General features: G+C 38.7%; 1 pseudogene; it reads right to left on the reverse strand.

Annotated features, from left to right (window-relative positions):
- Positions 1-1,522: 1,522 nt before the first annotated feature.
- On the reverse strand, positions 1,523-27,076 carry LOC107521715 (annotated as a pseudogene).
- Between the last annotated feature and the right edge of the window lie 532 nt (positions 27,077-27,608).

The raw sequence follows: 27,608 nt of genomic DNA on the forward strand, positions 1-27,608 counted from the left end.
CTGCTTTGTACTGTAGATGAAGGAAGTATCAGAAATGAAAACCTGATTTTTACAATGTTCTCATTTCCCCACAATACGAAGTGCAAGTGCCCTAAGTAGACTTATCCCCTCATCCACAGCTCACCCATCCTCAAGCCCTCCCCACAAGTGCCCGCTGACCAGCCTGTGAACTTGGCTCCTTCTCTCTCTGTTCCTCTTCCTGTAAACACTCTTCCCACCACTGTCATGGATCACATGTTGTTCTCTCACTACCTTCAAGATATAGCTCACCACCACCCCTTTCGGGGAGCCTTCAGAGCACGCAAGTGAAGTTCCTGTGCCCCCTTGGTTCTGACCATTTTTTACTGAAATTCTGGTTCTCTCACTGCTAAACTTTAAGTTTCTCAAGTGTAGAGAAATGTCTCAGTCATTTCCCTATCATCCAATTTTTGCTGAACTGCAGTTTGGTTTAAGCACTACACCAACCACCTGGCAGGAACTCCTGCCTGCAGGTTTTCTCATTTGAGATGCCAGTGGGCTGTGACCTGCATCCAAGTCATTAGCTTTGGCCTCCTAGCAGCTGGCAAAGGGCTGGGTTAGAGACTGCTGGGGAATGAGAAATGTTCCAGGGTAAATGTGCGTCATCCATGGTATGTAACATTTTACAGCCCAGCTGTCGAGACAGAATCAATAAAAACCCTGTCAGTCTTGTCTACCACGACCATGTTACACTGAGAAACAGAGCTGGCCAGGAATTTTAGATCTACTCCCACCCTGGAAATCTCTCAGCTTTTGATATAATGAGATGAAAAGGGAAACCAAACCCTTTGCAGCTTCTGAAACTAGTTCTATCTTGTTTCATCTAATGTTCAGAATAGTTAATCTTTCCTAATTTGACATCTTTTATAACTATTTTACTTTTATATCATTGGATTTCTAGAAATCCATTCTCCTTTTACAAGAAGAGGTTTTGGAAAATATTTGATTTTTCTTGCTCTTCTCTTGAAATCACAACCCCCATTCAAAAACCACACACACACATCACCACCACCACTACCACCAACAACACAAAACAGACTTTAAAACTTAATTAGGCACATAACCCATTTTTATTGTAGGAAGAAATATACATATAAGTAAAAAGATCATTTCACTTAGTCCCACCATACATAGGTAACCAGCTCACACCTACTGTGTATCTTTCCAGATTTATTTCTGTGCACATATACATATATAAATATTTTTAGAAAAATGTGATCATACTATGAATACCATCTATAATGGTATCTTGGTGTCAATTTAGATCTATATTTTATTTTGTCCATATAGATCTGTATCATTTATCTGCATCATTAAGACCGAATAACCCTCCACTATATAGATGTACCAAAATTTATTTAATTCTATCACTGGGCATTTTTGTTTCACTAATATTTAGACATTGTAAACAATGCCAAAACAACATCTTTGTACCCTTACCTCTGACATAATTAATTCCTTAGGATGAAGTCCTAGATATGAAATAGCAAATTCTAAGAGATTATTCGCATTTTAAAGCTTTAAGTTTTTAAATGTATCTGTTATATCTTGCTTCCATACAAATTCCTCTGAGTAGCCAGTACCCAGTCTACAGCTTTCAGCACAGGTGAAGCCAGCCAGGATGCTCACTGTCCACCTTCAGGTAGCTGAGAATCTGAGACATGACCTGGAATTCAAATAGTCCCCAGGCACCACAGGGGCAGTCTGGAATACTCTTTTCCAGAAAAGGATATTTTCACCAGAAATCCAGATGGGGACAATCCTGCCAAATCTGAGAATCTGTTTTGGTTCAAGAGCTATTTTAGTTTTAAACTTCTGGAAAATTTTATCTTCCCGGTTTCTAGTTTTTCTATGGAATCCAATTCTTCTTCCCTATAATCTCTTAAATTATCTTCCTTTTCCGCAACTTTAGGCATTATCTCTGTTTCTATTCTCATTTCGAATGCTAGAAAAAAGAATTTGTGGTCTGAAACTGTAATGTGCCAATTATCTGATTATGTACAAGCCTGATGACACCCCAATATCTCCAGACTACAGTCTGATGCTCCTTGCTGCAGTAACGTGCCTGCGACATCTGGCACACGTTTGGAGCCGCCGAAACAGCCACAAATCCTGCAGGAATGAGCACAAGACTTGCGCTGAAGGCACACGGATTCCTCTGTTTCCGAGGGAGAATCCTCAGAAGGTGGCTCACGTGAGTTAAAGTCATTTTTCCTGGTAGCTGATTTCTGAAAACTCAGAGGCCGGCGCAGCTGGGTGGGTCGGGGTAGCAGCAGAGGGCGAGGCCGCGTGCCCCGGGTAAGCGTGGTGCGGCAGCGGCACGTACACCGCCAGCTCCTGCAGGACGCAGGCCGGTGGGCGGCCGCGCAGCGTGCAGACAGCAGCACCTGGCAGCCCCGCCGCGCCAAGCGACTGCGCCGCCTGGCACCCTCCCGCCCGCCGAGGAACTGCTGGCGAGGAACTGCTGGTTGCGCAGCCTCCCCGCCGGCGTCTGCTCCGCGAAGCTCAGCTTTGCAGATCCGCCCGGGCGGCCTCCATGCGGCCTCTATGAGGCGCGGGAGAAGTGCCTGCGGGGCCGTGAGCGCGGTCTGACCGCTGCCCGCCGCCGGGCTGGAAGGCGGGAATCCCAAAGACATTTTTCTATCTTGTAAAAGAGAATCAGCAAAAATGTAACATATCACGGTCCGAAGCCATCAGCTTTGAGGGGCAAACTTGTAAATTTCTATGAAACCATCCTTCTAAGGTTATGACTACGAAGGGATATGTATGTTGTGGTGATGGAGAGGAGGGGGAAAGGAGGCTATTAACTCTACTTTTGATATTTTGGAATTGCATTGCTTTTGTAATTCAGATGTCTGAAATTATATATATTGATTCCACTGGAAATGACGTCAGTTTTCTAGTATTTCCAAATATACTTGACTTTGTTTCATCCACTGACCCTTCATCTATTTTGATTATTAGCTCTTCACTCCCTCCTGGTTAGAGCGATGGTAAATTAGAAGAGGGTTCTGATTATAAACAAGGTGGTAGCATGGTATTAGAGTGATGGCTTGCAACAGATAATGGTGATGATGGGAAATACAGTCAAACTGGAATCAGAGAGATTACAGGCATATGTCACTTTATTGAGCTTTGCCTTAGTGCACTTTGCAGATATTGCTTTTCATCAACATTGAGGCAAGACCCACCACCAGCAAAAGGATTATGACTCACTGAAGGCTCAGGCGGTGGTTAACATTTTTTAACAATAAAGTATTTTTTTATAGTATGTACATTGTTTTTAGACATAATGCTATTTATTGCATACTTAATAGACTATAGTATTACCAAGCAAACAAAGAAAAAGAAAAAGCCTCTGGCCTAGTGTCTGAGTTATGGGGTAGTGTCATAATGGGCTTGTAGACCCTAAAGCTGATTGGAATAAGGGCAAGACTTAAGGTCAAGGCAGGCTGCAGAGAAGACAGTGCAGCATATGGGGCAGAAGATAGCAGGAGTCTTCAGGCACTAATCGTACCTGAGTCTTCTGTAGTGACTGAGGTCCAGCTTGCCAACCTCGATGCCAGACTTAGAAGTTATGTTAGTAACACCAGTACTCTACTTGAGCAACTCCGGAGTTGGTGAGGTGGCACCTAGGTTCTTAAAATTTGATCTAGACCTTCTTTGGTGCGTATGTGCATACACGAAGTTGTGGTTTTACTTCACTTCTCTCCTTATACTTCCTTTTAAATTTACCACATATTTATCATTTCTAGTGTTCTTCATTCTTTTGTATATATAATCACATGCCACATAAAAACATTTTGGTCAATGATAGATCACATTATACAACACTGGTCCTATAAGATTACAATAGAGCTGAAAAATCTCTATTGCCTAATGACATCATAGCCATTGTAATATTGTAGCACAACACATTATGTGTGTATTTGTGGAAATATTGGTGTGAATAAGCTTACTGTACTACCAGTCATGTAAAAGTATAGTATATAATACTCGATAATGATAATAAATGACTGTATTACTGGTTTATGTGTTTACTATACTATTTATCATTATCTTAGAGTACTCTTTCTACTTATTTAAAGTTTGCTGTAAAATAATATACCTACAATAGCCTCATACGTTCCCCGTTTACCTCATTTCTTGATTGCATTGTTTTCCCTTGTGCTTGAATTAATTCCATGTTGTTTTCTACAATCATATGCTGTATAGGTTTGTAGCCTAAGAACAATAGGCTATACCATATCACCTAGGTGTGTAGTAGTCTGTACCATCTAGTTTTGTATAGGTGCACTCTACGATGTTAGCACAATGGCAAAATCACCTAATGATGAATTTCTCAGAATGTGTTCCATCATTAAAGGACTGTACCTTTAAGTTTTACTCTGGTTTCATTTTCCTTTAGCCTAAATAATTTACTTTAACACTTCTTATCATCTAGGTCTGCTGTTGATATTTTCAGTTTTGTTTATCTGGAAATGTCTTTATTTCACTTTTATTTTTGAAGAATATTTTTACTGGATATAGAATTCTAGGATTCTAGATAAAAATCAGAGTTATTTTATATTAGTTTCAGGTCTGCAGCATAGTAGTAAGGCATATAATTTACAAAGTGATCCCCCTGATTAGTCTAATACCCACCTAGCACTATACGTAGTTATTACAATATTATTGACTATATTCCCTATGCTGTAGTTTACAACTGCATAATTATTTTGTAACTACCAATTTGCACATCTTCACACCTTCACCCTTTCCACCCAGCCCTGCAAACCCCCTTTTATTCAGAAACCATCATTTTATCCTCTGTATCTATGAGTTTTTTCCCTGTTTTGTTTACTTTGTTCTTTAGATTCCACATATAAGTGAGATCATATGGTATTTGTCTTTTTCTGTTTGACTTATTTTACATAGCATAATGCCTTCTAGGTTCATCTATGTTATTGCAAATAGTAAGATTTCATTCTTTTTTTATGGCCAAGTAACATTCCATTGCAATATGTACCATCTCTTCTTTATCCAACTGTCTATTGATGGGCACTTAGGTTACTTTCATACCTTGGCTATTGTAAATAACACTGCAGTGAATGTAGGGTTACATACATGTTTTTAAATTTCTGTTTTGGATTTCTTTAGATAAATACCCAGAAGTGAAATTTCTGGTTTATAAGGTTGTTTTATTTTTAATTTTTTGAGGAAATTTTAAACTGTGCCACAGTGGCTTTACCAATTTGCAATCCCACAAACAGTACACGAGCATTCCCTTTTCTCTACATCCTCACCAACACTTGTTAATTAATTTCTTGATGATAGTCATTCTGAAAGATGTGAGATGATATCTCACAGTGGTTTTAATTTGCATTTCTCCGATGGTTAGTGACGTTGAACAGCTTTTTATATGTCTATTGGCCATCTGTATGTCTTCTTTGGAGAAATGTCAGTTTGGGTCCTCTACCCATTTTTTAATTGGATTGCTTGTTTTTCTGGTGTTGAGTTATATGAGTTCTTTTTTAATAAGTTTTGAATATTAACCCCCATAAGATGTATCATTGGTGATTATCTTCTTCCATTCAAAAGTTTGTCTTTCTGTTTTGTTGATAGTTTCCTTTGCTAAAAGGAAAAAAAAAAAAAACCTAAAAAGTGCAACAACTTTTAGTTTGATGTAGCCCCATTTGTTTATTTTTTCTTTTGTTTCCCTTGCCCAAGAAGATATGTCATAAAAACTATTACTAAGAGCAATGTCAGAGAGTTTACTGCCTATGTTTTCTTCTGGGAGTTTTATGATTTCAGGCATTAACTCAAAATCCATTTTGAGTTTATTCTTGCATATGGTGTAAGAAGGTGTTTCCTTTTTTCCATGTATCTGTCCAGTTTTCCCAATACCATTTATTGAATAAACTTCACCCCATTGTATATTTATGCCTCTTTTGTCATGGATTAAATGACGAAGACATGGGTTCACTGCTGGGCTTGCTATACTGTTCCATTGATCTGTGTGTCTGTTTTTATGCTAGTATCACGCTGTTTTGATTACTATATCCTTGTAGTATACTTTGGTATCAGTTAGTGTGATACCTCCACCTGTGTTCTTCTTACTTGGGATTGCTTTGGCTATTCAGGGTCTTTTATGGTTCCATATAAATTTTAGGATTATTTATTCTAGGTCTGTGAAAAATGCTAATAGTATCAAAGATTGCATTGAATCTATAGATTGCTTTGGGTAGTATGGACATTTTAATGTTGCTAATGCTTCCTATTCATGAGCATGATATATGCTATGAGCATATCGATGTCTTATAATTTTCTGAGTACAGTTCTTTTACCTCCATGATCAAATTTATTCACATGTATTTTATTTTTTGATGCAATTGTATATGGAATTGTTTTCTTAATTTCTCTTTATGACAGTTCATTATTGGTTTATAGAAATGCAGCCAATTTCTGAATATGAATTCTGTGTTGAACTAATTTACTAAATTTATTTATCAGTTTTAATAGTTTTTGGTGGAATCTTTGGGGTTCTCTCTATATATTATCATGCTATCTACAAATAATGACGGTTTTACTTATTCCATTCCAGTTTGAATTCCTTTTTCTTCTTTTTCTTGTCTGATCGCTATTGAATAAAAGTGCTGAAAATAGACATTTTTGTCTTATTCCTGCTCTTAAGGAAAATGCTTTTTGCTTTTCCCCATTGAGTATGATGTTAGCTGTGGGTTTGTCATATATGGCCTTTATTATGTTGAGGTATGTTCTCTCTCTTCCCACTTTGCTGAGAGTTTTTATAATAAACAAATGTTGAATTTTGTCAAATACTTTTTCTGAATCTATTGATATGATGGTGTGATTTTTGTCTTTCAATTTATTTATGTGATGTATGACAGCAATTGAATTGCAAATATTAAACCAAGCTTGCATGCCAGGAATAAATTCAATTTGATCATGGTGTATGATCTTCTTAATGTATTGCTGCATTTGTTTTGCTAATAGTTTGTTGAGAATTTTTGCATCTATGTTCATCAGGGATATTGGCCTATAATTTTCTTTTTATTTATGTATTTGATTTTGGAATCATGGTAATGGTGACCTCATAAAATGAGCTTGGGAGCCTTCTCTTTTTTTGAATATTTTGGAATAGTTTGAGAATTGATGTTAATTCTTCTTTGAATGTTTTGTAAAATTAACCTGTGAAGCCATCTAGTCTAGAACTTTCGTTTGTTGGAGTTTTTTGGTTACTGATTCGATTTCATTAGTACTAATTGGTCTCTTCAGATTCTCTGTTTCTTCTTGATTCAGTCTTAGAAGATTGTATGTTTTTAGGAATTTATTCGTTTCTTCCAGATTGCCCAATTTGTTGATATATAATTGCTTGTAGAATATATATGTGTGTATATATATGTATATACATATTATATTATATATACATATATAATATATAATTATATAAATAATAATATATAATTATATAATAACATGTGTGTGTATATACATATTATATTATATATACACATATATAATTATATATAATTCTTTATATTTCTATGGTGTCAGTTGTCACTTTTCTTTTATTTCTGATTTTATTTATTTGAGTTTTCTCTTTTTCGTGATGAGTCTGGTTAATCATTATTGTTTATCAATATAGTTTATCTTTTCAAAGAACTCTCTTGGTTTCATTGATGTTCTGTGTTGTTTTTTTAAACCATATTTTGTTTATTTCTGCTGAGATCTTTATTATTTCCTTCTACTCACTTTGGGTTTTGTTCATTATTCTTTTTATAGTTCCTTTAAGTGTCAGGTTAGATTATTTATTTGAGATTTTTCTTGTTCCTTGAGGAAGGCCTGTATTGCTCAGGACAGCTTTTGCTGTATACCACAGATTTGGGGTCATTGTGCTTTCATTTTCATTTGTCTCAATGTTTCTTTTGATTTTTTTCCTAGATCTTATTGTTAACCCATTCATTATTTAGTAGCATGTTATTTAACCTCCATGTGTTTGTGTTTTTTTTTTTCAGTTTTTCTTGTAATCAATTTCTAGTTTCATACAACTGTGGTTGGAGAAGATGCTTGATATGATTTCAACCTTCTTTACTGAGACTTGTTTTGTGCATAATATATAATCTATCTTGGAAAATGTTCCATATGCAGTTAATACACACACATACACACACACACACACACACACACACATATATATACACATATATATGTATATATATGTATAGTCTACTGTGTTGGGGTGAAATGCTCTAAAAATATCAATTAAATCAAACTGATCTAGTGTGTCATTTAAGGCCACTATTTCCTTGTTAATTTTGTGTCTGGAAGATCTGCCCATTGGTGTTAATGGGGTGTTAAAGTCCCCTCATATGATTGTATTATTGACAATCTCTCCCTTTATGTCAATCAATATTTGCTTTATATATTTGAGTGCTACTGTGTTGGGTACATAAGTATTATAAGGATTTTATCTTCCCTTTATCATTGCAAAATATTCTTCTTAGTCATTGTAATCTTTGTTTTAAAGTCTATTTTGTCTGATGTAAGTATAGGTGTTATAGCTTTTTTTTGTTTCATTTGCATGAAATATCTTTTTTTGTACCTTAACTTTCAGTCTGTGTGTGTCTTTTTATCTGAAGGGGGTCTTTTGTAGACAACATATGTATGGATCTTCTTTTTTTATACATTCAGCTACCCTATGTCTTTTTATTGATGCATTTAATTTACATTTAAAGTGATTATTGATAGGTGCATAGTTATTTCCATTTTATTATTCACATTTATGTTCTGCCCCTCCTTCTTCTTCAAGAAGTCTCTTTAAAATTTTTGTAATACTGACTTGGTGGTAATGAATTCCTTTAGCTTTTTCTTTTCTAGGAAGTTCTTTATCTCACCTTCAATTTTGCTGGTAGAGTAGTCTTGGTTATAGGTCCTTGCTTTTCAACACATTGAATATTTTGTGCTAATCCCTTCTGGCATGTAAAATTTCTGGTGAGATGTCAGCTGACAATCTTATGAAAGCTTCTTTGTAAGTAACTAGCTGCCTTTCTTTTGCTGCCTTTAAGAATCTCTCTTTGTTTTTAACCTTTGACATTTTAATTATGATGTGTCTCAGTGTGGGCTTCTTTGGGTACATCTTCTTTGGGATTCTCTGTGCTTCCTGGACTTGTATGTCTCTTTCTTTCACTAGGTTAGAGAAGTTTCCAGTCACTATTTCTACAAATAGGTTCTCAATCCCTTGTTCTCTCTTTTCTCTTTCTGGTACTCTTATGATGCAAAATTTATTACACCCAATATTGTTCCAGAGGTCTATTATTCTCTTACTTTTTTTCTTTTTGCTGTTTGGATGGTATGTTTTCCAAATCGCTGATTTGAACTTCTGTTTCATTGAATCTGCTATTGATTCCTTCTAATGTAATCTTCATTTCTTTTATTGTATTCTTTATTTCTGACGTGTTCTTTTTTATGGTTTCTGTGTCTTTTTATGGTTAGTACCTCTTTGTTGAAGTTTTCATTAAGTACCTTGAGCATCCTTGAAACTAGTGTTTGAATTCTGTACCTGGTAGGTTTCTTGTCTCTATTTCATGTTGTTCTTTTTTTTTTTTCTCCTGTTCTTTCATTTGGGACATGTTTCTTTTTCCACTCATTTTGGCTGCATTTCTGTGTTCATTTCTATGTATTAAATAGAACTGCTATATCTTCCAGACTTGGCTGGGTGGCCTTATGTAGTAGTGCCCTGTGTGATCCAGTGGCACAGTCTCCTGATCACCTGCACAGGGTGTTCCAAGATTGTCCCTTGTAGGGGTTGTGTGTGCCCTTCTGTTGTTGTTGAGCCTTAATTGCTATTGATGCAACAGTGGGTGGAATTGACTCTCAGAATGACCGTTTTTGAGGCTTGGCTATGCCCACAGGGCTGATCCCTTGGAGTGGCATTCACTTGTGTGCTCGCTGAGAGCACCCTTTGCATATGCCGTTTGTGGGCTGATTAGGTAGTGCTCTGTTGTTGTCTGAAGCCAGCCTTCGGGTATGTTGGTTCTGAGACTTCTGAGGAGGAGCTCCCATTGCAGACCAAGGTCAGCTTCTGCCCATGACTTCCTGGGGCTACCTGGTAGGAGCTACAAAGCTATCAGAGGTTGGTTGCTCCATTTGCTGGACCTGGAGGTTAGTAGGAGAGGCCACCCTGTGAACTGCGGCTGGCTGCCACTAGTACCAGGCCTGGAATAGCTCAGCAAAAGACTTATGATGCCTCAATGCCTGAGACTGACCGCCAGCTGCCCATAAGACTCAACAGCTGAAAGAGCCTTGGGCAGTATGTAAGTCGGGTGAGGCAGTGTCCAGGGAGTCACCAGGGTGGGACAAATGGTGTTAACCAGGTTAATGCAGTTTCAGGTTTGGTGCCAGAACTGAGCTTGGAGCCACTCCACAAAATGTCAAGAGCACACCGAGGCCAGACACTGCCCGCCTCAGGCTCATAGATCCTGTGGTTTGTCCAAGAAAGACTGCAGCTCTGGCCAGGGCAGGTTGTCTGCCACTGAAAGTGTTTTTAGTGGTAAGCGAGCCAAGGCCTGCTATTTGCTGCTGAAAGTGCTTCCAGTTGTGTGTGAATCAGGTGTAGGTTGTTTTATTTCAACACTTTCTAGATATTATTTTATTGTCTCCTGGCTTGCACCATGATTGAAAATTAGAAGAATTTATATCTTTCCCTTACATGAAACATGTCTTTTTCTCTGACTTCTCTGAATATTTTATTTGTCACTGATTTTCACCAATTTGATTATGTTGTGTCTTGCTATAATTTTCTTTACATTTATTTTGCTGGATTTTGTTGAGTTTTTTGAATCTATAAATTGACATTTCTCATCAAAACTGGAAAAACTTTTGGTCATTACATTTTCAAAAAATTTTTGTTCCCACTTCTTTCCACTCTTCTCCTGGAATTCTAATATGTATGCTTGATATAGTCTCCCAGGAAACTGAGGCTGTATTCATTTTTTGAGTCTCTTTTTACTGTGCCTCAATTTGATAGTTTCTATTGCCATGTCTTTCAACTCATTGTATGTTTTTATTGACCATTTCTGTATTAAGCTCATCCAGTACAATTTTCATTTTAGATATTGTATTTTCAGGTAGAAAAATTTCATTTATTGATTTTTTAAATTGAGATATAATGCTTGTACCATAAAATTCATCATCTTTTTACCTACCATCCTTTTCATCATTGCGTTCATGTTTTCCTTTAAATTCTTTAATATATTCATAACAGCTGTTTTAAAAACATTGTCTGATACATTTTGTAATGTCACTTCTGGGTATCTTTCTATTGCCTTAATTTTTCTCCTAATTATGGGTCACATTTTTCTATTCTTTTGCTTGCCCAGTATGTTTCATTGAATGTAAGACATTGCAATGTTTCAGTTTGAAGCATTTGAATTTTGTTATCTTATTTTAAAGACAACAAGAGCTCTGTTCTTACAGGTAGTTAATTTACTTGTAGATCAGAATGGTCTTTCTTAGTCTTATTTTAAAGCTCTGTTGGGTGGATCTACAGTAGCCTTTATCCTAGTGCTATTTAAGTTCTGTTCCTAAGGTGTGACTTTTCTGGGATTTCTATTGAATGTCCTCAGTATTCATTGAAATATCTTCATGTAGCTGGTCAGAACCCAAATGTCTCCCATCCTGTGCAACCTATAATTATTCAGTAGTTGTTCTTTCCCCTGTCAGTTGTTCTTTACATGGCTTTGTAGAATCTCACTTGACTATCACAACCTGGCATTCAGCCTAAACCTCTAAGGTATTATGCAGATTTATGAGGTTTTTTTTGTCTTATCGTTGAGAATTCAACTTCTCTCAGTGTTCCACACATCTGTCTCTCTCCTCTCAGCTCTCAGCTTCTCAGCACAGCAAGAATACTGTGCTCTGCTTAGATTCCTTCTCTTTGTGCCATAGTTTAGAAAGTATTTCAGGCAGAAAGCAGAGCATTGTAGGGCTCACCTTATTTGTTGCCCTTCTTTCAGCAGTTACAGCCCTTGTGTGTCTGTTTTCCAAGGACCGAAAGCACTTGTTTCATATATTTAGTCCAGTGCTCTGGTTGTTTATGGCAGAGGGGTTGATCTGGTATTAATTACTTCCTACACATTCTTTTTAAACGAGGCTTTTTTTTTTTTTTGGTTATTAGATGGTAATAAACAAATTGTACACTGGTTCTGGGAAAGGTGTTGTTGTTGTTGTTCATTTGGTTTTTGCTCTTCAAATAGGTTGAGCAAAAATAAACGGTGCCTTTTCTGCTTCTGAAGACATGTAATGCCAGGAACTGCATCAACAGCAACCATGAGGGAAGCCTATTTAAAATGACCGGCTAATATGCTGAGACTGACAGATTAGAAAGATGGAAAACACCTGTGTCTATGATAATATCAGTGAAATGATGTAGTAACCAACTTTGAAAATATTCTAGCTCTAAACTAGAAGTTTTCAAACCTTTTGATTTCAGGGCCTACTCTTAAAAACTATCGAAGACCCCAACAAACTTTTGTGTATGTGGGATATATCTATCAGTATTTACCATAATATTAATTGAAATCATGAATGCTCAAAAATATTATTTATTAATCCATTAAATCAAATGGATAATTAATCCATTATAAAATCTAAAGTATATTACTGATTTACATAAAAACAAAAAATAATGTTTTTTAAAAGAAAAAATAACAGTGATGTGAGGGCCTTTGTTTTATATTTTTAAAGAATCTCTTTAATATCTGGCTTAATATAAGACAGCTGGATTTTTAAATCTGGTTTTGCATTCCATCTGTTGTAATATGTTGTTTTGGTTGAACAAAACATCTAATCTCACTCAGAAATGTAGTGGAAAAAGGGAGGAGCATTTTTTTTTCCCGTTCTGGTAATTGTGGATATTCTTCTTTGGTAGTACACTAACAACTTAACAAATGGTATTTTCTTAAAAGTTATTTGCAATGTGGAATCTAGAACTATAACCAAGGATGCTTTATACTCTATTACAAGGATCAGAAAACTTTTTCTATAAAGGGCCAAACAGTAAATATTGTGGGTCATTCAGTTTCTGTCACAACTACTGAAGTCTGCTGGTATAGCACAAAAGTAGCCACAGATTATACTAAACAAATTAATGCATCTGTGTTCCAATAAAACTTTGCTTATAGAACCTTTTTTGCAATAAACTTTTTTATCAATAACTTCCGATTTCTACTATATTACATTAAAATACGTTGGTCTAGCTTGTACTTGGAGTGAATAATTTTGGCCATGCAGATGCCCTTAAAGGGTTTTAGAGACCCCCTAGGGGTCACTAGATCACACTTTGAGAACTGCTGTAATATTTTTGTTATATGAGATAATACAGTTTTATTGTTAAAGCCACTTTCAGCTGGCTCTTCTGTTGCTTGTGACCAAAATCATCCTAGTTGATAAATTCCTGGATAGTTTCTCAAGGTGGAAATCTGCATACCAGCTTCTATCTTGGATTCTGGAAAATGGCAGTCCCAATCACATTCCCTCCAACCAGTAGCAGAGTAGAAATAAAAGATGCATGTCCAGACTAAGAGGTTCTAAGCCAGCCCATGGGAACCTTATATTGACCCAGAATATTGTAAGAGAGCTTGAGAAAGTTTTCCATGTTTCCAATGAGAAGGGCAGAGGTAGCTGAGAGAGGGCCAGGAGAACCAAAGAGATATTATTTAGGCAATGTATGTATTAGAGTTCTTATAAGGAATTCACTCACATGATTATGGAGACTGAGAAGTCCCATGATCTTCCATCTGCAAGCTAGAGATGTAGGAGAGCTGGTAGTATAGTTCTAGTCTGAGTCTCAAGGCCTGAGAATCTGGAGAGTTGATGATATTAGTCTCAGTCTGAGGGCAGTAGAAGATTGATGTCACAGCTCAGTCAGGCAGGAAGAGCAAATTTCTCCCTTCCCCCACCTTTTTGTTCTATTCAGGCCTCTGCTGGATTGGATGATGCCCACCCACATTGGGAAGAGCAATCTGCTTTACTCAGTCTGATTTAAATGCTAATTTTATCAGAAACACCCTCACAGACAAACTCAGAAATTATATTTAACCAACTGTCTGGGCACACCATGGTCTAGTCAAGCTGGCACATAAAATTAACCATCATAGTAGAACAAGGCGGGATGTGTCAGTAGGAACTTTATAAAGGGCCACTGCAGTGGAATGTGGGTACCTGAAAAGATATGAGCGTAGATAGATAGATGAGGATGAATGGAGAATGCAAGACGCCCCTCTCTGGCATGCCCTGACATCACATATATCTTAAATAATTTAAAATCAGCCTCAGAGAGAAGTGGGAAGGGTGAAACCCTGAGTTAACTGAGGATCTCCTGAATTGACCAAGATTAACCTACATTAACTAAGTTGAGGTTATTTCCATCAAACAGAATAAGAGCTCTTGAGATAGAAATTAAGATCAACTTTAGGGAATTTAGAAAACTTTAAAAATTTGTCAATTTGATGAAAAATGATATCTCACTATTATTTTATTTTTATTTCTTAATTATTGGTGAAGATAAGCATAATTCGACTATTATCGAGGGCATTATTTTTTAATCCACCACAGAGCTTTTGAATTCAGTGCAGTTAAGTTTACAATTTAGGACGCTCCAGAAGAAACCATGTGCATACAAAGGGTGCTGCTATTTTCACCTTTAAGTGAGTAGATTTAGAGTTTGTCAAGCATAAGACCACTTATGAGACATCCTCCTCTAATTCAAAGCCGACCTTCTGCTCTTCTTGTATGGTTATGCTGTTTATCACAGAAGTTACATTTTATTTTCATGTGTGCATCTCTCTGTCTTCCTTCTTGCTGTTGTGGGCAGTGGGCTCAGTGTGCTTCAGAATTTTGTTACTTCCAACATCTCTCTTCTCTTTCCCAATATTATAATAAAATCAACATGTGCTTCTTTGAATCTAGATTCCACATGGACAGAGGCAAGTAATTCTCCATGTCGTGCTATTTCTTTTATGTATTAAACAGCTTGCCTCCAGGGATAATACCCATTTATAAATTTTTTTTATTAAAAACAAAATAGTACATAAAATTTAAAAAGCTACCTTTAATACCACTGTTCTAACAAAAGTTAGCTTCGTTTTTCATATTACCATCTGTTTACTCAACTATACAGCTTACATACTTATAATGTTGTATTGTTAACCAAGCATTTCCTCCTGTGAACATTGGACGTCAGTCTGCTATATTTAGTCTATGAACATGATAGATCCTTAGAACAATTGCATTATGGATCAGCATAATCCTTAGCTGTTGTAGAATTTAAGTATTATCACATTTCTTCTATTTTTTTCCTTTATTCATTCATTCACTCATTTATTCACAAACATTTACAGTGTTAGGCAATGGGGGTACAAATATAAATAATACAGACACTCTCTCTGCCTTTAAGGATCTTACCATTTAGGAGGGGAGATGGGCATCATCATTATGAGATTTTCATGCATTTACCCATATGAGACATGCATTCATGTTATATTTGCACCAACATCAAAATATAGAATATGTAATTTTTAATGCTCTTACTAATTATGTACAACTGGCCAGATTGTGCCAGCTCTGTGTGTATTTGAGTTGATCATGTTAGTTCCTCAAGGTTATAAAAGTAAAACTGTGCAAGGCATCTGGAAGACTTGACTTCCACTTTTGTGGTTTAATCTCCAGACAGCACTCCATTCTACTTCCTGCCATAGGATGGGTAATCAGATAAAATACTCTTTTGAATGAGAAAAACAAGTAAGCATTGAAAATGTGAGAACAAGAAAGCACTAGATGAAAATGGAACTCACCAGCCTGCTTCATGAAAAGTATTTTTAACTAGTGGATTTAATGGTAGCATTTTTACCATATTCCGTCCTTTCTGGACTAGACCACATTTATAAGGAAAAAGTCAGCAAAGTATTAAACATACCACTTACTCTAGTTTTTAACTCTAGGCCAGTTTTGAGGAAATCTGATTTCTGTTTCAGGCCAAGAACTAATCATTAACTCTTAAAAAACAAACAAACAAAAAAGTTAAAAACACTTACTTAAAAAATAAAACTTAAAACCTACAAGTTGAAAGAAGAACACAGTCAACCCTTGTGTACCCGTCCTCTAATTTCAAGTTATTAATATTTTGGCCATATTGCCACATTTGCTTGTATTTATATACTAGTTTTGCTGAATTATTTGAAAGTAGATTATAAATATCACAACACTTTACCCCTAAAAGATTCAGTTTATACCTCCTAAGGACAAAGACATCCTCATAGAACCACAGTGTCATTACCATATCCAAGAAATATTATTATTAACTCAATAAGATCACCTAATATCCAGCTGCCAGCTGCAGTGGCTTGGGGCTGTGTGTTGACTCAGCCCATCCTCTGGCTGGAACCAGCTGCTGGCCCTGCTACCTGGGCACTGAGCCTTGTCTCATCCCTGTCCACTGCCTGTCCAGAACTAAAAGCCTGAATTGGGATGCTGTCACTGACAGAAACTGTGCCAGGAACCTTTATCCACTAGCTCAGACCTCTGGATGTTTATGCCTTCCACACCTCTGTAATTGAGTTCGCAGTTCCCCATCCCTGCGGGCCAGCCCCACAGTTAGGCTGATGCCTCTTGACCGATAGCCATGCTATAGCTGTCCATTGATATTTAAAATGGCAACACATTAATCATACATAATAGGACTGGGCATACACATTTATGATATATTTCTTGCTCATACTGTTACCAAGAAAAATGTTTTTCAGCAGCAATACCCATGAGAATGAATTTTATTAATATTTATATCAGAAGAGAAGTGCTCATAAAAGCTAAGTATATTCCGGCTTCTTAGTATTTGGATTGATGAAGATCAAATTGTTGAAGATGGTGAGGGAGTAGACTGCTTTGACTCTCATTCCCTTTGCTTATTTAATCTTAGTTTAAGCCGTCTCTTGTAGCAGAGCAGGGAGAGCAAATTCTTTAGGTCTCAATGGCTATCTGCAATGACCATCACAGGAGAGCACATAATAAACAAAGACTCAGCACCAGAATAAATAGGGATGTGACAGACATTTGCCAGCCTTGGTGCCTGTCCTGGTCACATGCAGATCCAGGGAATGGCAAGGACTCTGCAAGAGCCCTTTGACCAAGTGGAAGAGATCCTAGTGTTCCTCAAGGGCACAGGCTCATTTGAATAAGGAGCCAGTAAAGGGAACTTGCTACAAGGACAAAAAGCCTGAGGGAAAAGAAAAAGGCAGGGGAGTGAATAAAAATAGAAACAGGCTCAATGCTCTGACGGGCAAGATTCTCAATGAACCTGGTCCTTCAGTGAGCAGAAATATCTCATTTGAAATAGCACCCCTCGGCAAGGTTTGGGCTTTCTGTTTTCGCCACCATAATGCCCTGACAACGGACTGCAGCACTGCTGATGCAGGAATGAGGGGAAGAGTAGATATTAAATGGATCTCCCATTCCTCCCTTTTATGCAGACAGTCCTGGGGGCTGTGTGCTGGTTACCTAGGAAACAGCTTGGATGTGAAACTCCAGAAAATGTGCTATCAGGCGGCAGGAGATACAATTGCTGATTTTTTTTTTTTTTTTTTGCTGGCATTGCATGGTGCCAGGCCATTGTCTTAACTCCTCTGAACCAGTTTCCTCATGTGCAAAGAGGAGAGATTATCCACCTTATAAGTGTGGGTGTGCCTGTGAGTGTGTGCATGTGTAAAGCACCTTAGCTGGTTGTAGAACACAGAAGGAGCTCAGTGTCGAATTCTTCCTTTCTTTCCTACTTGCCTCACAAGCATGCTGCACTTAAAGGATGTCACTGAATAAATGGGATATAGATCTGATATTGAAACAGTTTGGGTAATGAATGAGAAATTAATTCGAATTTTTGTAACAAGGATGATATTTAACACTTAAGAAAATTTACTGTGTAGTGTTAGATGATCAATCTTTTGTGAATTGAAAAATCATTTAAAAATACAGATACTTCTAATTTACCACCTTTGAAATTTGAATTACTTAAAATGTAATGTTTTGGATACTTTCTGAATGAGCACAGCTTAGAAATACCATTCCGTTTTGCTATGCTGGAGTTCATGACCAATCGAGATACGGCTGTGGGAGCCGGATGTATCAATGGCAAAATGGCAGCATTTGTGCTGATAAAATATATGTTATTGACTTGCGCGGCAACAATGGGCCCTTTAATATGGCTCCCCAGAATTGTAAAGACTTCACACTCTCATTCTAGGCAGCGCTGGAAAATCATGGCCACTCCCTTCCTTAGCACTCCAGTCAAGCTTGTTGCATGGCCCAGGCATCCCATAGCACACTCTTTCAGTGGCTAGCAATTATGTCAGTGCCAAGCTGATAGAGAAGGGAAGGCTTCAGTGGTGAGACACCCAGTTAGAAGAATGTATAAGAGGCCGCCATGAGAATGAAATGGTAGGCACCAACTTTATTGCGGGGAATGCGCTTCTATTGCGGAGAGTGCAGTTTTATTGCAGGGAGTGTGCTTCTGCTTCTGCTCTTCTTCTGCTCCCCTTCTTCTTGTGCTCTTCTTTTGCTCTCCAGGAGACTGCATGGGCTCCACAATAGTGGCATTCAGCGTGATACAATAAGCTGAACTATATTTACATATTTTAGACGCAGATGCCCTACTATGCTAATGTAACATTCTAAAACTAGAGTCCTATTGCTAGCCATGTGCCTGGATTACACCCAGACCTGGACCCGCCAGACCTGGGACTCACAAAACTGTCAGAGAAATGCAACAGAATTAGAGGTTGTAGACCATATGTGCATGAAAGACTGCAAAGAAGTTAAGGCTACAAGTTTCCAATTTAATTAAGGAAGTGGATTTCCCCTTCAGGACCATGAGGCTATCATCTCCCCAGCTGCTGGAGTTTGGGCCAATGATGGCCCTCAGCTGAGCCTCTCCCTTAGTGCTTCCTTCAGCTAAAGAGAGCTGCTTCATCCAAAGTCATGCGCAGTGGAGAGAACTTTGACTTCCAGCTGCACCTGGAATTAAATCTCACCCACCTCACTCCCACCCCCTGCCACATACATGGAACCAAAGGACTGGGACATAACAAGAACTTGAACACTGGAATCCTTTCAGAAGCCAAGGGTCTGTTGTCCAGGAAGATCTGGTGTTAATGCTGATTTTACCATAAATGGCCAAGTTCCAAGGTCCTCCAATCAAAACTTGCCTGACCAGCATTCCCACATACTTGTTCCCCTAACCCTTTAAAAATCCTTAACCTAGTCCAGTGAGGAATATAAATTTGACACACCATTAGGTCACTCATCTTCTTGGTTAGTGCCTTCCCAATCAATAATTCTCTCCTTACTCCAAACTCCGATGTTTTGAGTTTTGGCTTTTCAAAGCATAGGTAACAATCTGAACTCCAGAGCACCCCTTAGAATTGTCTGAGCCTTTTATTGAGACTGCACAATTCAGCACCTTACTTTCCCCAATCCTGCTTCTTTCATTCTCCAATATGTTTTGTGCCAGTCTCTCGATGAGTCTGTTTCCTAAAGAAATGATCTGACACAATTAATTTTCCAAGTAACTAAATTACACATTTAGATGGTAAGGAGGTATATTCTACCATATAGAATTATATCTGGTAACTCATGTTCTGTCATTTTTTCAATATCTTTATATCATCATGTTTCTCATGTTTTTTGTTTATTTTTTCCAGTTCTCTCTCTCTGTGGAGTTCTTAGTCATCTGATGTTGAACTTCTAGCTAGTTTTCCAATTTTCCTATCAACTTCTCTCCTATTTTCCATCCCCCTTTCCTTATTGTACTTTCCAGATTTGCCTGACTTTATCTTCCAGTGTCTCAATTAAGTTTTCATTTGTACTCTATATTTTTTAATTTCTAAAAACTTTTTCTTAATTTTTGAAATTTTATATAGTATTCTGTTATTATTTCATGGTACGCTATCATCTTTTATCTGAGGAGAGTCATGAGATTTTTTTAAAAAGACAATTTTTTTCTCTATATATATCTATATATATAATTTCCTCTGTGTTTCTTTTTTTTTTTTTTTCTTTTTTCACTTGCTTTGCTTGAGCCTCTGTCTTTCATGATAGAGGCTTTCTTCAGGTATCTGGCAATCTTTGGTTGTATGCTTCTTTTTAAAAGAGACATGAAGAAGAAACTAATTGAAATCTCTGAGTCCATAGGTAAAGCTTTTCAACTATAAGATTTATTGGGTAAATTATGGGTGATCTGTCCACTTGTTTGCCTGGGGAACCATCAGAGATAGTGTGCAGATTGAATATTTGATTTGTGCTGGTGAAATTTCATATGTAAACTTAGCTAATCTATGGAGCCCACCTATTTTGTCAAACAATAATCTAGATGTTGCTGTGAAGGTATTTTGCACACTCAATTAACATTTACAATCAGTTTACTTTAAATAAAACAGATGACCCTTCATAGTATGGATGAGTTTTAGCTAACTGGATGAAGGCCTTGGAGCAAAAAGTTTCCCAGAAAAGAATCCCTTTAAGACCATAACATAGAAGTCTGTCTGAGTTTCCAGCCTGCTGGTGTGCCCTGAATATTTCAGGGTCTGTTTCTAGTGAACCTTGATTGATACACGCTTCTTTGCAATATGACTTTTTCCCTGTCAATAAAGAGCCAGAGTCTATTTCTTTACCTCTTAGATCTGGGCTTAGCTACCTGATTTGCTTTTGCTAATGGGACATTAACAAAGCAAGGGTAGGAAAAGTGCTTGTGAACTGGGGCTCACTCTCTCCTGACACTGGGTACCCTTTTGCTACCAAAGGAATAAGAATGATTAACCTGATGGACAATGAAAGACACATCGTTAGTCCCAGCTAACAGACATCAAGCTAACTGCCAGACATAACAATGAATCTCTCACTAGATCAACAAGGTTGTCAACCACCAGACATGTGAGTGAAGTCACCTTAGAATAGCAAGCCCAAATGAACTGGCCCATACTCAGCCAACCCTTAGATTTGTCTTAATTCACTAAATTTTGGGTTAGTCTATCACGCAGCAAAAGACAGCAGATATAATCATTATTATTACATCATTCATTTTATACCCCGGAACATCCCTGCAAATATCCTGCTTCTTATGCCTGGCTGCGAGCATTCTAAGAGCATTCTAAGCCTGGATTTCAGCATTTAGCACGTAAGTATTTACTTAATCCCCTGAATAAATTAGAGCAAACTATGAAGTTTTAGAGGGCACAAAGTATCCTAAAAGCCTCTTCTCACTTCTGACAAGTGTAATTTTAGGGTTCCCCAAAACAACCTGTTTCAATAATTTGCCGGAATGACTCAATGCACTGAAAGCTGTTATGGTTGTGGTTTATTACAGGTAAAGAATACAGAATAGAATCAGCCAAAGGATGGGGCACATGAGGAGTCCCAGAAGAGTCCAAATACAGAGCTGCCAGTTGTCCTCACTCCATGGAGTGATGGACAATGTTAACTCCTAGCATCAATGCGAGACAACAAACACAGAGGCCCGCCAACCCAGGAAGTTCACTTGCACCTATGGTGTCCAGTGTTTATTGGGGCTTGACTACATAATGCCCACAGAGTCAAACTTTTGTCTCCAGCCCCTCTTGGAGGTTGAGCTAATACCTTTAGTATCTAGTTCCTGGGAGATCTGAACTGATAGTATGTGGCCCAGAGCCCCTATCATAAATCACATTGATAGACTGTCTGATGTGCAAAGCCCCCAAGCAAACAAAGACACTGTTATTAGTCAGAACAGGGACTTAGAAATCACCTGGCAGGAGCTAAGGGCAAGGCCCAGACCTGTCTTTGGCAAATATTAATTTCTCACTCCACGGGGCATTCCTTGGCCTTTCACCAAGACTCTTACAGCAAAGCAATCATCTCTGTCTGGGTATCTATATTTAATTTAGCATTTATTAGACCGAGCAATAGGAAACAACTAATCAATTCATCCTATAAAAAAGCCATTACATATATTTGCATGCTTTTGTACTAAGTTGACTCTTCCCCTCTTGATCTGCTACTATTTATTCCTTATGATAAACTTGTACAGAACAACATAGTCCATCAGGCCCTTATGAATTCTGATATAAAGATTTAAAGTTATAGTGAAAGTTTCTTGCTGACAGATCATCCCTACTACTGACACTTGTGGTTGTTGTCCTTGTCCTGGGACTACTGCATCAGGCAGGAAAAAAGAAAGTTGAGGGATGTGGAAAGGAATTTTAGAGTAATAGCATTCCCTTCCACCCATTCCCCAGATCCCACAGAGAAGTGGAAGGATCTACCCCGGGGGGAAACTCCATTGGTGCCCTTCATGTTGAGTGTGAGCACACACTCACAAAGATGTGTGAGCTAGTCCGTCATGCCTTAATTGTTAACTATTCCAAGTATCTATCAAATTATTTCTCAAGATAAAAGTGTGTTTTAAAGAAATGTGACTTGGTCGTCCAAAAGGGTACATCTTTTATTTCTGTCCTTTTATAGTATTTTGAACATTTGCCTCTACCATCAGGTATGTAAAATCCAATCCAGAGTAAGTGTCTATTTCCACCAGGATACATTTGTAGCCTCCAGGGGCTACCGACATCAGCTCACCTTGAGCTATGTCCAGAGCCTTCCCCTTCTGTCTTTCTTGTGGGTAGACTGTACAGTGGCATTTTGTGTCTCATAGAGTGAAAGAGGAATGATTCTAGATTCAGCTCATTTCAGCATTACTATAATACCCACACATCCACTTATTTCACGAAAATAAAGATAGCTATTTGCCAATTTCAACCACTTTCTGATCCCAGAAAGGGGTTCTTCTCATGGGCATCAACAAGTCCTACTTTAATGTACCGCTGAAGTTCCCAGAGTAATTTCCATAGGACTACGCCACTTTTGGGCATCCCTTTAGCAGGCCGGTTTTCCATTGCTCATCTGCTTGACCCTCTGGTCAGGCCATTGGCCACCAACCATGAGTCAGAAAAAACCCAAGTGTACATAGAAGCAAAGAGCATGCATTCCAGTTCCCTGAGCTGATTTGTCTTTACCCTCTTAAATCAGAGTGGCAGCTTTCCAAAGAGGATGCTATCTGTTCACTATGGAAGTGCCATCCACAAACTGAGCACCTCTTTGTTGTCCAATAGAGAGTTGTTTATAGGGCAACCTCAAGAAGCCATAGGGTCCAGCAGAGCCTCAAGTGGATCCCAGGCCAATATAGAGGAAAAGAGGCTCCCTGCTCATGAGTACCTCCTCCCTGTATTCCCTGAATACCATTTCCTGTATAAGCCATTTCCATTTCATCATGCAACTCTTCTGAAAGCTCTCCTCTGCATTAGAGCACTTCTCTGACATCACCTAAGATGTTATGGGTATTTCAGGTTCAAGATTATTTTATATCCTTCAGTCATAGGGGCAGTTTTAATTAATGTTCAATAACTGGCTAGCAATTGTCTTCTAAATGGAATTTTTCTGGAATTTTCAAATGGAAATCCCAGTGGTTGTTGTTGGGTGGTACCCACAGCCTTTTGCCATAAGTCCCAGTCAGCATCCCACACAGGGTAATTGTGCAGATTGCCTTTGCCATCACTCTAGACAAATTAACAACCTGTTTGGGCTCAGGAAATCTTACTAATGCCCATTTAGGTGTCTAATCAATAATGGCTGAAAGGTGTCTTTACATGCCTTCTGTTTTATAATACTAGATAGGTAAAGCATTCCTCAATTAGATACAATGTCCATTCCCATTATACAATGGTAAAGGAGATACATTCACTTCAGATCACATAGTCTTTTCAACAGTATTCATCCAAACTTTCACCTTAATCCTACCAATAATTTCATTCCCATATCCTTTCAATATAACTATAGACCCTGTTAAGATTTCACCAATAAGCTTTGGCATCTTGGTGCATGGGACTCCCACATCAAGGAGCCCCAGAACATCTCTCCTCTGTTCCTGACCATTTTACCCATTTATGTGTACATGCTCTTAGGTCTCAATCTTGGTATTGGCCCAAGGGACCCAGACCCTTTTGTCAGTCTTTATCTTGATGAGACTGTGGGACTGTCACCACAAACAATTCCAGGTCAGGTTTCTCATTGTGATCTTTGCCTTCCAGCTTTTAAAATTCCTCTAAACTTGAGTGAATAGAGCAGATTTGTTTCAGGCACTTCCATGTGGGGGCCCAGCAGAGGCTCCCACCAGTCCCTCTAACTTCTGATAGTACTACAGTAAGACCTTTATTTTTATCCCATCAATGTCCACTTTATATATTCAATAATAACTGTTTAAAGATTTCTACCCTAATGTATGGGTCTCTTAACTCTTCTCATTGTCTTTCCTCCACTGTCTTGCAAATCTTAGCAATCCGTGGCTTTGGCTTAATTATTCCCTTTGGTGAGATAGCTCAGAACAGCCTGAATCCAGGCTTGGCTCAGCCTTAAGATCCTTTCCAACACTCTACATCTCATTTTGGTTATTACAGATAACAACAACCAAAGGATAGATATTAGCTTGTTTCTTGTTACTTTGTGTTTCCTTGTGCGTCCAGTGAGCCAAATCTTCAGGAGCTGGATCTATCTTTTCTAAATTCCTTTCATAATTTTTACCTCCAATAACTAATTGCAGCACAGCTCCAGCTATATACCATAGGTGACCTTATAGACACTCAAAAATTAAAGGTTATCATCCCCAACCCTTTCATCCTTCTTTTTCTTGAACCATATGTTCCAATGAATCAGGATTAGGCTAGTAAATCCCACTTCTAACAGCCACTGTGAAGCATTTAGGCCAACTGTGAAGTCAAAGGGAACATTCCCTAAGACGATCCTTACTTCTCACACCAACTACAAGGTCAATGATCTCCAAGATCACCCAATCATCCTCAAATTTGACAAGTCACTGGAAGAACTCACAGAACTTACCAAAAGATGTTATATTCACAGCTACAGTTTTGTTGTTGTTGTTGTCGTTGTTGTTGTTGTTATTGTTTTTACAGGGAAAGAATACAAATTAAAACTAGCTAAGAATACATAAGGCAGAGTCCAGGGGAACATTAAACACAGAATTTCTGTTGTCTTCCTATGGAGTCAGGAGACATTAGCTGCATTGATGTGTCACTATATTCATGGAATAATGTCAACAGGAAAGTTCACTTGAGCCTCAATGTTCAGAGTTTTTACTGTGTTTTGGGTACATGGATGTCCCAGCCTATACATCCAAACTCCATCAGTCTCCCTCTTCACACACAGTCTTCCCTGAGTCCTAGAGGTGCAAACTGCAGGCATGGCCTGCCCTTAGAGAGAAAGATATTCATGCACTAGAAGTGGGCTTAGAGGGGTGAAAGCTTTGAGTGGATATGACCTCTTGGTTCCACAGATGTCTTCCATGGGAAGGGGCATAGCCAAAGATGGGAAAAGCATGCCTTCGGTTGGAATAGATCCTAGTATCTAGCTAATCTTATTAGCCCTTATCAAATCTTTAACCAGATGGCCTTCTCATTTTACCATAACTGTACTATTTCCCCTGATTTCAGTTTACCAAGCACCAGATAATCCAAAAGGTCTTAAAAGCACATTATATCTACAAGCCTAGGTGAAGAATCTCAGCCACAGAAAGAGGCTTTGACCTTCCTTCTTTCCTAGGTTCTTAAGAGTCATTGGAACAGGAAGCTAAAGGATTGAGGGACTTTCAAAGGCTTGACTGCTGCAGCAGATCACATGTAAGACACTATTTGTGTGTGCCTGGAGCTCCTGCTGTGTGGGCCACTCAGAAAGTCTGTTAGAATCCCACAGTTTCCATGCTCTGCTTCGGGAAATGACCAGAATTGTCGACATTCTTAAAAAAGACACCAACATCACAACCAGCAAACTATAGGAAGGTCCTCAACAATTGTCTGGCATTTGGACCTGATCCTGGCTTCCCAAGGACACACTTATGCAGTGGCCAGAAACAACCACTGTGCATGTGTTCCCATAAATGTCTACACCAACCATCAAAAATATTCACTGCAAATTGGAAATTTATCAAATTGCCACTGTCATCCTCACTTTGCCATTTAAGTAAACTTCAAGCCCAACATCTCCAAGCCTTCTCAACTAGCTCCCTTCAAACTTAAAATTGTGCTTTTATTTCCTCATTTAATCTCTAGTGATAATTCCTTTTATTACATTCCTAAGCATACCTTTTGTGAGATTCTGGATCTCTAAGACCCTCTAACACCTGTCAATCTAGCAACATGCTCAGCAAGTGATAACCCATAGCCCTTCAGGGCCAAAAAAATGTAGAAGCCAGTCCACCACAGATAACTGAAGCAAAGTCAACTTCACTATGACTATTATTCCATCTCTAATAGCATTTAACAACAGACTTGGTCTGTATGAAACAACAGGGGAGATGGACAACTGTTCACAATTGCCCCATTCTTACCCTCTACTTTTTTTGACCCAACTTTAGTCAGGCCTTTCCCCACCCACGGCTCATGAATTTTGGCTTGCCCCCAAGTTCACACAAGCACAGAGGTAAACACTGTCCCTTTTAACAGTTCAGTCTGAGGATCCAATGAGTACAGAGAAAAATATTCCTATTGCAGCAACCTGATTTTGTGCCTGTTTTTCCCATCCTCCTTCCCTGCTCACCCACAGAACTGATGGTCCCGCTATGGCCTTACTAAAAAGAAAAGGCTATTCTGTGTGAATTTGGATGCTTGCAGATGTCTGAGATTAAAGCATTCTTCCTATTGCAATAGTCTTTTTGGTTAAAGTTGCTCCACATGTAAGTCTGAATATTTCTTTATTTGATAATAGGGTCCCACAGATAATTATGTTAGATAATTTTTCTAATATGAGCATAATCTAGACAGGATAATATAAATGCCAGTCTGGCTTCCCGTCTGCCAGGCGGCAGGTGACAGTATCGGGGCTGCAATTACCCACCGCAATGGGCGAGGCAGGAGCGGGCATGGTGCAGGGGTGTGGGCAGGCATCCAAACAAGGACATGGTCTCTGTCAGAACCGCCATATTGCCCACCCCAACCTCCCCACCCTCCTTCTTGCTGCAAATTCACAACGCAGCCTGTGCCCTCACCAAGGCCAGCTCCATTCACTGCCCCAGTCATGCTCCCAGGCTCCTGCCTGCCCTTCCCCACCCATCCCCTGCTGTGCTCAGTGACCAGAGGCCAGTATGGATGCCAGTGGCATAAAACTGCACAGCTCGGAGGGCTGGGTGGGCTTTGTGCCAGGAGACACTGATTCTTAAGGCAACAGCAGGGTGGGATCCAACTGGTCCTACGTCCTGCCAGGACCCATCCATCAGCTGGGATGCTGCAACATCAGCCCTGCCTGGGGGCGACAGCTGCCCCAGTATCCGCGGCTTGCCCAGAAGGAGATCTGCTGTGCCCACCCTTCTCCTTCGGTGCCCCTCCCAGCTTTTCAGTCTTTTGCCATAATATGCCCGATGCTCTGCGGATTCCCAAGCCCCCTCAGTAGCAGCTGCTGGAGGGATGGAGCACACAGCTATCCGGTCTGCCTAGGACCCCTTAACTGTCTGCCCA

The sequence above is a fragment of the Rousettus aegyptiacus genome, unplaced genomic scaffold (assembly GCF_014176215.1).
Source record: "Rousettus aegyptiacus isolate mRouAeg1 unplaced genomic scaffold, mRouAeg1.p scaffold_m13_p_1, whole genome shotgun sequence".
In the NCBI taxonomy this organism is placed as follows: domain Eukaryota; kingdom Metazoa; phylum Chordata; class Mammalia; order Chiroptera; family Pteropodidae; genus Rousettus; species Rousettus aegyptiacus.